Source organism: Ixodes scapularis, unplaced genomic scaffold (genome assembly GCF_016920785.2).
Source record: "Ixodes scapularis isolate PalLabHiFi unplaced genomic scaffold, ASM1692078v2 PGA_scaffold11__112_contigs__length_91849675, whole genome shotgun sequence".
NCBI lineage: Eukaryota > Metazoa > Arthropoda > Arachnida > Ixodida > Ixodidae > Ixodes > Ixodes scapularis.
In genome coordinates this window covers 30,832,647-30,841,323 of record NW_024609837.1, presented here as the reverse complement: position 1 = coordinate 30,841,323, position 8,677 = coordinate 30,832,647, and positions in this window count along the sequence as shown.

Below are 8,677 nucleotides of genomic sequence, written 5' to 3'. Positions count from 1 at the left end.
AAAATATGCACAGCAATAGTGCCGTAATTTGGAATGTTTATGCTTTTTCTTGACATTTTTATCCCAGCCTTGGGTATTCGGAAAATACACAGTTTAGTCTGAATTGTCATTTCCAATTAAAAGAGACACTGCTGCAGGTCTCCAAAAGCTTAATCAGCCTCCAAACTCCCTACAGCTGGACTCTCTGACAACAGAGGAAAACACGATTAAAAGCAAGCATTTGAACGTCTGTCCTGTGGTAGACGCAGCACTAGAAGCAGAAAATGTGGATCCTGTGAAGGGCGACAGTCTGCGTGAAAAAAGCTTTTGGTATTTTAGCTTCAGGTCAATTTGATTTAAGTAAAATCTCAATTTTAGGGCTTAAGGTACTAATAACGAGCTAGACACCTTCGTTTACGTTTGTTATACATTACTTGAGGCTTGATATAAACAAATCCACAGATACCACCCGTGTAGTCCATTGGAATACTATCCGAATCGAGCAAAGGTCAAATGCTATCAATGTATATAATAAATGTTCCTTGTTTCTTTTTTTTTAACTGCCTCTGCATTTGGGCTGTCTTACTTGTGATTCTCTCCTCATGGCCCAGACTGTATTTAGCATGTTGTTCGAGCAGCATGCAGCTTTTCTGCTTCGGCATCCTTTTTTTAAAAACTGATGTCATCAGTGACGTCACTGATGACGTCATCCGTGATGATGACGATGACGATGCCGGTGACGTCATCAGTGACGTCACTGATGACGTCATCAGTGATGATGACGATGCGGATGCCGGTGAGGTCATCAGTGACGTCACTGATGACGTCATCAGTGACGATGACGATGTGGATGCCGGTGACGTCATCAGTGACGCTGACGTCATCGGGGAGGTCACGTGACCTCGGGCGGTCACGTTACTTTGGGTGTCACGTGACCTCTGGGGGTCACGTGACCTTGGGGGCCACGTGACCTTGGGGGGTCGCGTGACCTTGGGGTGACCTTGGCTACGCCGACGGCGACGCCGACGCCGACCAAACCGGGAACGGGCCCCTAAGAGCTGCGCTCTAAAACTAGGAGCTACTTCTGGTAAAGGCAGCAAGTGATTATGGCCAGTGTGCTGGTAACCGGTGTCCTGTTCCAGATAGTAAAGTAAATCAGTCTCTGGTAACAGTATGAACCAGACTGTTACTAAAACCGGCGTGTAGATGAGGGATGTTGGTTGGCTGGCTGTGTTCCAGCAGTCCCCGTTCGCATTCTGCAGTTTATAAAGCCGATTGATTACCACCTCCGACTCATTCTGCGTGTGAGATGGACATGAATAAAGAAACTCTGTCTCCATGGCCAGGACTGAATGAAATGTATCAACTAAAGGAGACGTAATCAGGTAATTTACAGTTTCAATGCCTACTCTGCATGCCGAAAATTAAGCTGCTTCGCGCATCAAAACACTATGAAACCACTCTGTAAATGTCTATCTTTATCGAAGCTTGTTAAGGAGGCTTATCAACACCTCTGCCAAACATATGTACTCGAACACAAGAGTAACGTAAAAGTAACGTTCGTTATTTTTTAAAAGTAACGGTAACGGTAGGTATATCGTTACATTTGTAAAAAAAGTAGCGTAGCTCAATAACGCGTTAATTTTTACCACACTAACGAGTAACGCTATTTCGTTACTTTTTTTTCGGTAACGGGCACAGCACTGGTGCTACTGAAGTCGATGGGCTAGCCAATATTGCTCACTCTTGAAGTTATACTCCATGGAACGAGGGACGGGTTCACGTTTTGGCAGTGACAACGCAAGTGCAACCACGAACGCGAGTACGAGCATTTCGCTTTATTGTGTGTCACGGTCGCTTGTAAGTTCGTAGGACACATTTTGTACTAAAAACTGGAATCATAATCTTGAAAATGGTATTTAAGGTAGACATGCTAGGGGTATCTTTAGGTTAGCTTTGCCAGCACCCAGAGCTATTCACAACACTCGCCATCACACGTTGAGTCCGCAAGCTTTCGTACCCGCTTTCCCGCCGTGCAGTCATGTAATGAAACAAAGACAACGCGGTGGGGCCGGGTTGTCGTCACGCAGCAAACGCGCGAGCGTTGTGAAGTCGATTCTGCCCCTGGGCCACTCTTTTCTTCGACTTTACATTTCAAGTGTCGCCGGTCCAGAGGATTTCGGTAGTGAATGAGCGAATACAGCAAAGAGCGCCGGCACGAGCCTTTTTCTTAATTGCCTGTCACGGTCGCTCATGAGTTCGTGGAACGCGGGCATATATCATACCAAAAGCTCTGTAGTCAGAGGCAGGATGAGTTCAGAGGAAGCTCCTCCCACCTCTTCCCATTTAGGCAAAGCGAACACTGGAGAGGAGGTCACCTGCTCTCCAGTGTTCGCTCTGCTAAAGTGGAAAGATGTGGGAGAGGCTTCCACTTTAATCTTAACCTGTCACCGACTAAAGAACCATAATTTTAGAGATGATGAATTGCAAAGGTAGCGATATTGTGGGTACCATAAGGTTAGCTTTACTATAGAGAGTATTCATTGGTGGCCATAGCTGTGTGCGCGACTGCTGAGCGTGTGCTGAGGGCGTGCTTCTACAGCTCTTTTGCCACGTGCATTCCGCACCACCAAGATTGCCGGTCTCAGCAGCCTATTAACGTGAGCTCGTTCCGAGCATGCGCTCTAAACATCGCCCTCAAGTATGGCGTTCAGTGAATACTCCAATAGTTAGTTATTCGCGTCTCCAGCTCGACGCTCGCCCTCCCGCGGCGGAAACGGGAAGCACTCTAGTGAGGGTCCCCCGATTCTCCTCCTCAGCGGGCATGGCGGAACTGCTCGCGATCATGGCTCGCGATATGTCATTTCCGAATGCAAACAACACTCTTCCCTGTCCCAAAGTATAGTGCTGCAGCCGGTATGGGATTGTACCTCACTGGAGAGTTTCAGTATAGCGCATAGAAGCAAACGCAAGCGGTGTGCGTTTGCGTTCGAGTTGCGTGCCCCACGTTTTGCGTGCGCCTCATCGCCGTGCGCCATCCAAGACCGCAATTTCGGGCTCCGCTCACGCGCAGTGTGGAACACGCAAAGCTGACGCGAACACGTAGCGCTTGCGTTCGCTCGTACACGCAATACTAAAACTCACTACTGTTTCACCGGCCTATAACGCCAACGAAACGTGCTGCAGTGAGCAGACGTGCAAGCAGGTAGGCGTTCCTTCGAACTGGAAAGGCTGAGATTGGCAAAACGACGGCGAGCAAATACAAGAGTAAATAAATGTTATGAAAAAACTAGTAATTAAAAAAAAAACTTTTTCTTTTTTACTTTTGGGCATTTGGTTTGGAGGTATATTGGCGGCGACTTTGGACGTTTCGCCGATTGTCAGAAGTCACGACTTTGATAGCACAATATACTTTACCCACAATTAATGTAATTTTACATGGATTTCCCACATTAGCTAGAATGTTTTAATTGATTTTAGACTATTTTTGTTTTATTGGTAATTAAAATGCAACAATTGGAACCAGTGATGGTAATTAGCACAGTTTTCATTGTCATATTTCTTCGCGCGTTTAAAATTAGATCATAAGCAACAAATTATATTAGAGCTTGAAGAATTACTTGCTCAAATATGTCAATTTAATATTATTAATACAAACCGCGGCAATGTATGCCTCTAATTAACGCCAAGATCACGAGAATACTCTATTTAACCAAATAGTCTTTCCAGAAAGGTATAATTCTGTTTTCTTTTTAGCATATGAAAAACTCTGACGTAGTTATCAAGATAGACAAACAGTCAAACACTGGATGTAATATAAAGTCCTACGAGTCCCTCGGTGCTTATAAAAACACACACACACACACTTCAGCTGTCTGACTCGGATTCCGTCTTTGGGTTGTTGCAGTGAGAGCAGTGTTTATTAGTTTATGCGTTTGGTGGACATATTGTAAAAATTAAAATTATTCTAGTTCTTGTGCTGGGATAATTGTCATTATTTTCCATGACAATTGTCTGAGCGAGAAAAAGACAGCGAGAACGCACATATATCAGCACTGATTTTTTCAACAACTACAAATATCAGCCTGAATCGAACAGTATGTCACAAAATAAAGTTTCCGCGAACAACTTTTCTAAGTAAATAATTACGATGTGAGACACATCTTGAGTCATGAAAGAATCCGAAATTACGACCTATATTGAGAAATTAAATCCAAAATAGACCCTTTCCGAAATTCAGTCTGGCCACTTTGATCACTACCATCATCTGTGGAATGGCGTCTGTGCCATACCAATGGCGGCCTTCTACTGACTGATAAAGGAAGACGCTGAAGATGCTCCTAAGCGGATCTTGCGAGGCCTGTACATTCGGGGGGTCAGTACGACGCGACATAGGAATGGAACACAAGAGCAACGTAAGCGTTTATTTCTAATAACTGAGATTCAGTCAATCTGTGGGGGGCACACACTCGGCTTTAAAGCACTGGTGTACGAAATTTTTCGGAGGCATCTGAGTGGGTTGGTGCTTTGTTCTGAATGCAGGTTCTTGGTCACCATCGAACTGAAAATGGTCGAGAAAGAACTCACACTGAGCAATTCCTCCCGTGCCGTTGACTTGCGGAAGTCACGGTGCCGATACAAGTCCATTTCCGCCATTGATATGGCAAAACCTAAACTGCTTTAGAAACCACCAGATGGCATTGAATTTCGGAAAGGGTCTATAGAGGTAAGTTTTGGTTTCGCTCCAGAATTAAAACGCGCATCCTTCCGTAAATAATACGCTAAACACCGTTCTTGTTTTCAGGTTAAAGAGGTGACTTGCGCTCATAAAACATTAGCTTCCTCGTATTACCAGAAATAATTTATGTCGCTCAGTGAAGCCAGCACACTAGACAAGCTCAACAGCGGCACGCATCTCTGACCCTCACTAAACCCGCCATCTTGGAAAATCAGTGGCGCCACCTATAGTTAGTTGGAGTCGCGAATAGACCTTTCCAAAAAGAGCGCTCTGGCCGCCACCATTTTGCGAACCGAGCGACCCCTATCAGCCAGAAATTTATGGCACCCGCCTGAGCTGTGGAAACCCGGTCAGCGTGACTCCCCACCTGCATTTTGCATTCGGAGTTCGCCGGCTTTTCTTGAAAGTTTTTACTTTATTTACCTGTTCAGGATGCTTACCCTTTGTATGTTATCTTCCACTGTGAGAACCAGGGAATACCAGGGCTCGTAGCCTACTCGGCCTTCGCAGGAAACGAACGAAGAGAGCGAACGTCAACCAGCCCGCGATGCAGGCAGTTCGACGTTCTTGGAGAGAGAGAGAGAAACTTTATTTTAACCGAAGAGTGGAAGCTCTTCGATCTTAGCCCAGGTCCGGGCCTATGTAGCGGTGCTGTTCTTGGAGAATTATTTATGTTGAGATAATCTCAAAAAAGCTTTCCCGACTATGTTCCGGGTCTTCGCGAAAACTAGCTGACAGGGTCGGGTCCGGGTTGTATAGCGACGGAATAGACGCGTTCGTACAGTTGCTTTGAAGCTGTGCGAAAAATCTGTGCGCAGATCTGGCTCAAGTTGGTCATCTTCCGCTCGTAGATCTCTGGCAGCGCCCGCTCCACGGAGCGCCCCAAACTCCGCCGAACTTGCTCTGCGGGATTTCACAGATCTCTCCGGAAATTGACAGAGCGGCCCACGTGATTTCCGTCTAAATCGGCGGTGCGCACGTGGGGTGAAGCTCTCGGCTACTTCCGTCCCGCCGCGTATACTTATGACGTTTGTCCGGTCCGGCAAACTGGTTCCGATTGCCGCGCTCCCAGCGGCTGTTGGCACTTGTTATTTTATTTTAAATAAAATTGATTCATATATCTAATGATGCGAAATAAAGGTGAAGTTGTTTTGAAGGTGTGAATGGCTTTGAAGCTTGTTATCGTAACTTTCTCTTTCACTCTTTCAACGTGTCTGGGCGCGCTTTCTCTCTCTCCGAACCCGCGACTCGCGCCTCGAGATGCGCTGGCCGCTGGCGCCGGGAAGTCGGTGGTCCGTTAGAACTAGGGATGCCGCGAACTTTTTTCGAATCGAAGTTTCGATGATCGAATCAAGCGGTTCGAAAAATTCGAAAGATTTCGATTTTTCGAATTTTCTATATTGTAAAATTCGACGGAGGTCGAATTTTCGAACTTGTTAAGCTAAGAAGTTCGACGTTTTTCGAACCGTCGAACTTATTACGCTAAAAAATTCGATCTTTTTCGAACTTTCGAACTTATTACGCTGCAAGGTTCGATGCTTGTCGAACTTTCGAACTTGACTGACCAAAAAATTCGATGAATTTCGAACTTTCGAACTTATTTATCAAGAAAATTCGAAAAGTTTCGAACTTTCGAATTCTGAAAAGTCAGAAGTTCGACGAACTTCGAACTTTTAGGGTAAAAGTTCGACGTTCGTCGAACTTCGAAAGACCGGCGGACGGTTTCATTTGATTTCAAGTAGTGGTGTACATTCGTAATTTTTTTTTCTCGAACTTTTACACGCGGTGCTGCGTTCCTTACGAAAGACAATGTCGTTTATTTCAATGTTCTGGCATGCTTAGGTTTAAAGAAATAAATCCCCGAAGGGGCGAGGAAGGACGACGGGTTTTTGACGATTATCGTTTGTGCCAGATTTGAAGCACGCTGCAGCCGGAGCTATTTATGGTAGATATGTTATACTTTTTTAAAGAATGATCTATGTATAGCCTAGGTAAGTGCCGTCTTAAGATGTGATTATTGTTATTCAACGTGAGTTTCGAAGAAATGTCCAAACATGTATCTGCATGCAATTATGACCTAAACTTGATATTTATTTTCGTCTAAGTTGTTTGAGGTACCGCATTTAAATTAACACCACAGACAGTACATATCATTGCCACCTGCAGAATACAAAATAATATATTCATTGTTTTTTCACGTTAAGAAATAAATTAACTCATGGGAGAAGATTTCTCATAGTGTTCAAGTTCAGCACGTCATTAAAAGAAAACTTTTTTTTTTTTCGCTTCACGTTCCTGGGACGTGTTTCTTTTAGCCTGTACACATTTTGGTAAAAGAAAGTTGTTTCGAAGTTCTGAACCTCTGAATATGCAAGAATAGAACACTTCCGACAAATTCTTGATAGGTTTTTTTTATTTTCTTCTTTTTTTTCCTGCTTTTTATTCCCGCATTTATTTATTTATTTTTTTTTTTGTTACTATCGGCACAGGTGTTTAGGTCGAAAAGACAGCTTTGAACTTCCGAACCACTAAGCATGTGACGAGCAGTGCCTTCTGACAACGAGTTTCTAACAATGAACATCTACGCAACCTTTTATGCAGTGAAGAGCGACAGTAGCTATACATATGCATAAATAATTTCAGATTAAAATAAGCTCGACCACGCCCTCTTTCCCCGTATTGTTTTCTTTAACAGTCCGAAATACCTGCAAGGGGAAGAAGGAGGCTGAAGCACCCCCCCCCCCCCCCCCTCCCCCTTCTCTACCCTCTTTCCCCCGTTTTTCCTCTTTCGACGCCACTTGTATGGTAGAACGCTCCTCGACCTCGAGTTGTGTCGGCTTTTGTGCTTTTTGCGAGGCGATTCCTCCGTCCCAGAAAATAAACCTCCAGGACAATTATAAACTTCACCGGATCGGATTACTACCAGCGTGCAAGGGGTGGCGAGCTAGTTTGCCAGGTCGCATCAAGGTTTTTCTGAGCCTCAACCTCCTGCTCGCCCCTGGCCGTTTCGAACTGGATGAGTCTCGTAAAACAGTGTGTTCGTGTGATCACTACTGCGTGATGCAAGTTAAAGACCCTCCCCCCCCCCCCCCCCCCCCCCCCCCCCCCCCGGGGCTGGCGGTCACAATTCTGCACTGGCAAATATTCCAGCACGTCCGGGACACTCGTCGTCTCATTTAATTGCCTGACCAACTTCGCAGAATGTAGATATCACACCCTAACTTTTCTAAACTTGATTTTGTGAAAACCAGTGAGTCGTGAAAACGTTATTTGAAACTGAAACTGTGGAAAAACGTGAAAATCGGACTTCGAACTTTGAAAACTTAGATTAGAAAGAAATTCAAAATCTTGGAAGTTTTTTTTTTTTAGTTAAAAAAAAAAAAAGAGAATCGAAATTTTCGAACTTTTCGAACTTTATGCAAAAAGAAATTCGAAATCCTCGAATTGTTCGAACTTTATGTCTATAAAAATTCGAAGCGTTCGAAGTTTTCGAATATTTTTTACAAAGAATTTCGAAATCTTCGAATTTATCGAACCTGCAGTAAAACAATATTCGAAATATTCGAATTCGAAATTTTAGAAACCGTGAAAGCTTCGAAATTTTCAAATTCGAAACACCGCTGTGGTCAAAAGTTGCGAATTTTTCGAAATCGAACCTCGGTCGGTACGAAAATATCGAAATTTTTCGAAATCGAACCTCAGTTCGCTTCGCAAATATCGAAACCTTTCGAAATCGAACCTAGGGTGGTTCGCGACATCCCTAGTTAGAACGCGCGAGGGACGCGAGCCGGCGAGTTGTTTCGCTTCTGGGAGTGCGTCGCGGCGCGAGATTCGTCCCGCGTTCGTGCGCGCGCGGCTATCTTTTCTTTTTCGTGGGAACTTGTTGTTGGTGTAATGTGATCAAGCATGGATTTTCGTCATCAACACACCACCTGATGTGCCAAGTGGGGAAGCAATGAC